Source organism: Macaca mulatta, chromosome 15 (assembly GCF_049350105.2).
Source record: "Macaca mulatta isolate MMU2019108-1 chromosome 15, T2T-MMU8v2.0, whole genome shotgun sequence".
NCBI classification, from domain to species: Eukaryota; Metazoa; Chordata; class Mammalia; order Primates; family Cercopithecidae; genus Macaca; species Macaca mulatta.
This window is the reverse complement of record NC_133420.1, coordinates 60,372,329-60,379,837: the sequence shown is the minus strand read 5'-3', so window position 1 is coordinate 60,379,837 and position 7,509 is coordinate 60,372,329. Positions and strand designations below refer to the sequence as shown.

The window sequence follows — 7,509 nt, the reverse complement described above, 5'->3', positions numbered from 1 at the left end:
AGAGGCAGCAGTCACAATGAGGAATGAAGGAGGCCTGAGCTAGAGAAGTGGACAGGCTAGCAAGAGATGAATAGGGTCTGGGGTTAGGGAGACAGGAAATGTAAGGCAGGCGCTCAGATCTGGCACCTGATCAGTGACACCCAGGACAGGAAATGGAGGAGGGAGAGGAGCAGGCTGGGAACAGGACAAGAGAAAAGAATGAGTCTCAGCATCTAGGCTTTGACTGAAGTTACAGGTTTCATCCATTTATTTATTTATTTATTTATTTATTTATTTATTTATTTGACAGGGTCTCACCGTGTCACCCAGGCTAGAGTGCAGTGGCATCTGGCTCACAAGCAGCCTTGACCTCCAGGGTTCAGGTCCCATCTCAGCCTCCCAAGTAGCTGGGACCACAGGCATGAGCCACCATGCCTGGCTCATTTTTGTATTTTTTGTAGAGACCAGGGTCTCACTATGTCGCACAGGCTCGTCTGGAACTCCTGGAATCAAGTGAACCTCCTACCTCTGCCTCCCAAAGTGTTGGGATTAAAGGCCACCATACCCAGCCTCATCCACTTTGTTATTCAACAGATAGTGAATCCTCCTCTGTGCCGAGTCCTGGAATTATGGTTTCAGGATTCATTGGCACAACAGTTGGCAACTGAAATTAGGGGTATAGACAGGTCACCTAGGAAGAGTGTGTAAAATGAGAAGAAAAGAGGGCCCAGAACAGATTGTTCAGGTACTATTTGTTGTTGTTGCTGTTGTTGTTTGAGACAGAGTCTGGCTCTGTCAGCCAGGCTGGAGTGCAGCGGTGCAATCTCAGCTCACTGCAACCTCTGCCTCCCAGGTTCAAGCAATTGTCCTGCCTCAGCCTCCCGAGTAGCTGGGACTACAGGCATGTGCCACCACCCCTGGTTAATTTTTGTATTTTTAGTACAAACGGTATTTCACCATGTTGGTCAGGCTGGTCTCAAATTCCTGACCTCAGGTGATCTGCCCACTTTGGCCTCCCAAAATGCTGGGATTACAGGTGTGAGCCACCACACCCAGCCTGTTGTTTGTTTTTTAAGGGAGGACAGAAGAGGAGGAACCAGCCAGGCAACAAGACACAATGGAGCCAGAGCAGTTGGAAGAAACCAGGAGAGTGATGTCCCTAAAGCCAGTTTTTTGTTTGTTTTTGAGATGGATGTAGCCCAGGCTGAAGCGCAATGGTGCGATCCCGGCTCACTGCAACTTCTGCCTCCTGGGTTCAAGCGATTCTCCTGCCTCAGCCTCCCAAGTAGCTGGGATTATAGGCATCTGCCATCATGCCCAGCTATTTTTATTTGTTTGTTTGTTTGTTTTTGAGACAGAGTCTCGCTCTGTCATCCAGGCTGGAGTGCAGTGGCACAATCTCCGCTCACTGTAAGCTCTGCCTCCTGGGTTCACGCCATTCTCCTGCCTCAGCCTCCCGAGTAGCTGGGACTACAGGTGCCCGCCACCACGCCCAGTTAATTTTTGTATTTTTAGTAGAGACGGGGTTTCACCTTGTTAGCCAGGATGGTCTCAATCTCCTGACCTCGTGATCCACCCGCCTCAGCCTCCCAAAGTGCTGGGATTACAGGCGTGAGCCACTGCGCCAGGCCTGTTTGTTTGTTTTTTGAGATGGAGTTTTGCTTTTGTTGCCCAGGCTGGAGTGCAATGGCGTGATCTCGGCTCACTGCAATATCTGCCTCCTGGGTTCAAGCGATACTCCTGCCTCAGCCTCCCAAGTAGCTGGGATTACAGGCATGTGCCACCATGCCCGGCTAATTTTTGTATTTTTAGTAGATACGGGGTTTCACCTTGTTGGTCAGGCTGGTCTCGAACTCCTGACCTCAGGTGATCCACCCACCTCGGCCTCCCACAGTGCTGGGATTACAGGCATGAACCATCGCACCCGGCCTAATTTTGTATTTTTAGTACAGATGGGGTTTCACCATGTTGGCCAGGCTGATCTCCAACTCCTGACCTTAGGTGATCCGCCCACCTCAGCCTCCTGAACTGCTGGGATTACAGGCGTAAGCCACCGTGCCCAGCCCCTAAACCCAGTTCAGATGACCCTGAAGACAGGGTCCTCAGAAGCCTAGGGTGTCACACGTGTCCATGCTTCCAAGGCCACCAGTAAGATAAGGCCTTAGGTGCATCATTGCTAGTCTGTCATAGAGCAATTCAAGGGTTTGGGTTGGGGTTGAGGCAAGACCAAGGAGAGATGGGCAGCAGGAGGGATAAGTGGAGATAAAAGTGTCCTTCAAGAGGACTGGTTGTGAAGAGGAGAGAGAAGGTGAGAGGTGAAGAAAGGACAAGGGGTGTAGGGAGCTTCCCCAGCAAAAGCTGAAAGACCTGACCAGGATTCAATGCTCATGCAAAATGCCAGCTGAAAAGGGGAGGCTGAATACACAGGAAGGGAGATAGACCATTAGGCAGGTTTTCTCCAAAAACCTCATGATGCATAACTAAGATTGGAGTTTGAGAATTGGAGGATAGAGAATTTAAGTTTGATATAAAGAAAAAATAAGGAACTAAAGAACAGAACTGTGAATCAGTGGAAAGGTATTTGCAGACCAAGGTGGGACCACTGGTACTTGTGAATACTGTAGAAACAGATCCTAGCTCTATATACAGGTTGGACAAAATGAGGGCTGAAGTGCCTTTCAAATATTTAAATTCTTGATCCCATCCCACATTTTATTTTATGGTGAAGGGGTGCACAATTTACAAATGAACTATGCATTTCTGAGAATAAAGTTCTCCTCATTATTTCATTCAAGGTCCCTAAATACCCACTGTGTTCCAAGCACTGGGTTGGGACACAGCAGATCTGAGTTCTATACACCAATCCTTTTCCAGTTAATGTCAGTTATTTAAATGGATCAGGTCAAGTGCGATAGTGCGCACCTGTAATCTTAGCTACTCAAGAGGCTAAAGTGGGAGGATGGCTTGAAGCCAGGAATTGGAGGCTGCAGTATGCTATAATCACACCTGTGAATAGCCACTGCACTCCAGCCTAGGCAATGTGGCAAGATCCCATCTCTAAAAATAAAAATAAAAATAAAAGTAAACAATTTTAAAAGGGGTTTCACTTTGTTGGTCAGGCGCACATCTGTAATTTCAGCACCTTGAGACGCCACATCTGTGCATAGTGGCTCACACCTGTAATTTCAGCACTTTGAGAGGCCAAGGCTGGAGGATTTTTTGAGGCCAGGAGTTTGAGAACAGCCTGGGCAACAAAGTAAGACCCCCATGTCTACAAAAAAAATTTAAAAATTAGCTGGGTATGGTAGCATGTACCTGTAGTCCCAGTTTCTTGCGTGGCTGAGGCAGAAGGATGCCTTGAACCCGGGAGATCAAGGTTACAGTGAGCTGTGATCACACCTCTGCACTCCAGCCTGGGCAACAGACTGAGACCCTGTCTCCTAAAAAACATAAAAAATAAAAAATGGGATCAATTTCTGTATAAGTCATTGTTTGCACTCACCTTGTTGGTAAACTGGAAGCGGCTGTGGCTGGAGGAGAGTTGAGGCATGTTATCTTGGTATTGCTGAATGCTGCAGTTAGCAGTGGAGAGGATCTCCGCTTCATTCCTTCTTTACCATCTCAAGAGCTCCGGAGAAAGCTGGAGGTTTGGCCAGGGACGGTGGCTCACGCCTGTAATCCCAGCATTTTGGGAGGCTGAGGCGGGCAGATCACTTGAGGCCAGGAGTTCGGGACCAGCCTGGCCAACATGGTGAAACCCTGTCTCTACAAAAAAAATGGCAGTGCGCACCTGTAGTCCCAGCTATGCGGGAGGCTGAGGCTCGAGAATCTCTTGAACCAGGAGGTGGAGGCCGCAGTGAGCCAAGGTTGTGCCACTGCACTCCAGTCTGAGCGAGAGAGTGAGACTCCATCTACAAACAAACAAAAAAAAAAAAAAAAAGGAAAAAGAAGAAAGGTGGAGGTTTTTGGAACATTCTCAGAGTGCAGTATTTGTTTCTAAGTCTTGGGGGGCTGTAGAGATGGGGCAGAGGCAGGTGGTTCTTCCATTCTACCCCGAACCCCACTGGACTCAGACTCTCAGGGACACACTATAATGACTGCTAACTTTGGTAGCACCTGCACCTAGTGTGGCATCCTAATTCTTCCATGAAGCCCAGGGACAACACTGTAAAATGAGCATATGATCTTTTACTTCTCACTTAATTCATTCTGTGTCATTCCATTGGTTTGTGAATTGTGTCAATAGACAAATGTTGGGACTGTGGGTGTATGGAAATACATCCAGCCCTTCTACATTAATTCTTATGAAAAAAATCTTTTATTCACCTTTTTTACTGTAAGACGAATTTCCCAGTAATGTAACCTTGATGCAAATAAATGCTGTAACGGTTGTGCCAAAAGTTGCAATTAATAAACCCAGGGTCTTGTTCTTCTTCTCAACCCAATTCTAAAATGAGGGTTTTCTCTAAGATGCAAATTTTAACACACACGAATAATCTTCTTATATAAGGTTGATGGTTTCACTAATACAAAACTCTTAACAGTTTGGATATAAAGTGGCTGTACTAGGATGTATTCAATTTCATAAAGTTCTCCACAGCTTGTAGCCTCATTAGAAACAAAACTCAAAGTCTCAAAAAACCCTCAGAAAACTAGGAATAGAGGGAACTTCCTGAATTTGATTAAGAGCATCTACAAAACCCTGCATTTAATACTATACTCAATGGTGAAAAATGGAATGCTTTCTTTCTAAGATTGGGAACAAGGCAAGGATGTCCACTCTCACCACTCTTATTCAACATAGAGCTGAACATTCTAGGCAGTGTAATAGGCAAGAAAGAAAAGAAAAGGCACACATTTCAGAAAGGCAAAAATAAAATGGTCTGTATTTGCAGATGATACAGTGATGTAGTAGAAAGTCCCAAAGAATCCACACGCACACACACACACAAAATTCCTAGAATCTATATACTGATGAACACATGGAAACCAAAATTAAAAATAAAATACCATTTATAATCACTCAAAACATGGAATATTTGGGTGGAAATCTAACAAAACATGTATAGGGTTTCTATGCTGAAAACTATAAAATGCTGATGAGGGAAATCAAAGAATATCTAAATAAACTGAGTAAAACTGTGTTCATGGGTTGGAAGACTAAACCTAGTAAAGTTGTCAATTATTCCCATACTGGCACACTTTCTATCAAAATTCCAACAAAATCTATTTTTTGCAAATATTGACAAAACTTTTCTAAAATGTATATGGAAAGGCAAAGGAACTAGAATAGCTAGAATAATTTTAGATAGTTTATTAAAATTTAGCTAATTTTAGAGAAAAATCAGTCTACCTAATTTCAAAACCTGTTATGTGGTCACAGTAATAAAGCAGTGTGGTTCTGGCCCAGGAATAGCACATAGATCAATGGAACAGAACACAGAACTCGGAAATAGTTCCACACAACTATTTTTGACAGCTGATTTTTGACAAAGGTGCAAAAGCAATCAATGGAGACAAGTCTTTTCAACAAATGGTGCTGAAGCAACTGGACATCTGTAGGCCCCCAAATCAACCAAACAACAAAACCTTGACGTAAGTCTTACATATTGTACAAAAATTTCCTTAAAATGGACCTCAGCGCCGGACGTGGTGGCTCACGCCTGTCATCCTAGCACTTTAGGAGGCCAAGGCAGGAGGATCACTTGAGGCCAGAAGTTTGAGACCAACATGGCAAGACCTTGTCTCTACAAAAAATACAGAACTCTGCTGAGCATTGTGGAGCACACCTGTAGTCCCCACTATGACAGAGGTTGTGGCGGGAGGATCGCTGGAGCTTGGGTGATGGAGGCTGCAGCAAGCTATTACTGCCTCACTGCCTCACTGCACTCCAGCCTGAGTGACAGAGCAAAATCCTGTCTCAAAAAAAGAAAAAAAAAAAGACCTCAGACTAAAATGTAAACATAAGACCATAAGACTATGTGCTCACTTTGGTGACACATAAACCAAAGCTGGAATGATACAGAGAAGATTAGCATGGCCCCATGTAAGGATGATATAAAAATTTGTGAAGCATTTCATATTTTAAAAACAATTCTATAAACATTTTAGAAAAAAAAAAAGCATAGGAGAAAACATTTGGGATCTAGAGTGAGGCAAAGAGCTCTTAAACTTAGCCCCCAAAACATGATTCATAAAAGGAAACATTTATATATTGGACTTGGTCAAAATTAAAAGCTTTTGCTCTGCAAAAGACCTTGTAAAGAGGATAAAAAGACAAGCTACAGCTACAGACTGGGAGAAAAGATTTGCAAACCACATACCTGACAAAAAGACTAGTATCTAGAAATACGAAGTACTCTCAAAACTCAACAGCAAAAAAACAAGAATAGAATTAGAAAATGGGCAAAAGACATGAAGAGATTCCACTGAAGAGGATATACAGAAGGCAAATAAGCACACGAAAAGATGTTCAACATTATTATTAGCCATTTGGGAAATGCAAATTAAAACCACAATGAGATATCACTGCACTCCTCTCAGAATGGAGAAAATGAAAAATAGCGACAACACCAAATGCTAGTGAGAATGCAGAGAAACTGGATCAATTATGTATTTCTGGTGAGAATGTAAAATCATACAGCCACTCTGGAAAACAGTTTGGCAGTTTCCTGTAAAAATGAAACATGTGCCAGGCGCGGTGGTTCACGCCTGTAATCCCAGCATTTGGGAGGCCGAGGTGGGTGGACCACTTAAGGTCAGGAGTTCGAGACCAGCCTGACCAACATGGTGAAACCCATCTCTACTAAAAATACAAAAATAAGCCGGGCATGGTGGTACATGCCTGTAATCTCAGCTACTCGGGAGGCTGAGGCAGGAGAATCGCTTGAAACCAGGAGACAGAAGTTGTGGTGACTGAGATTGCACCACTGCATGCCAGCCTAGGCGACAGAGCAAGACTCCATCTCAAAATAAAATAAAATAAAAAATAAATAAAAAGGAACACACTACCCATACACAAAACAACCAGGATGAATCTCCAGGGAGTCATGCTGAGGGAAAAAACCAGCCGCCAAAGGTTATAGAACTGCATTGTTCTGTTTATTAAAAACCCTCTTAAGCCGGGCGCGGTGGCTCAAGCCTGTAATCCCAGCACTTTGGGAGGCCGAGACGGGCGGATCACGAGGTCAGGAGATCGAGACCATCCTGGCTAACACAGGGAAACCCTGTCTCTACTAAAAATACAAAAACTTAGCCGGGCGAGGTGGCGGGCGCCTGTAGTCCCAGCTACTCGGGAGGCTGAGGCAGGAGAATGGCGTGAACCCGGAAGGCGGAGCTTGCAGTGAGCTGAGATCCGGCCACTGCACTCCAGCCTGGGTGACAGAGCGAGACTCCGTCTCAAAAAAAAAACAAAAAAAAAAACAAAAAACCCTCTTAAAATGACACAGTTATAGAAATGGAAAACATTAGTGGTTGCCAGGGGTTAGGGAGGGGGTGGGGCTGGAGGGAAGTGGGTATGGATATACAAAT

General features: G+C 44.5%; 1 non-coding gene across 1 annotated transcript; it reads left to right on the top strand.

The window, feature by feature from the left end:
- The first annotated feature begins 5,960 nt into the window (after window positions 1–5,960).
- Window positions 5,961–6,066, top strand: LOC114672971 (U6 spliceosomal RNA). Its single transcript, XR_003723484.1, has one exon. It is a non-coding gene; the product is annotated as a U6 spliceosomal RNA (small nuclear RNA).
- The last annotated feature ends 1,443 nt before the right edge of the window (window positions 6,067–7,509 follow it).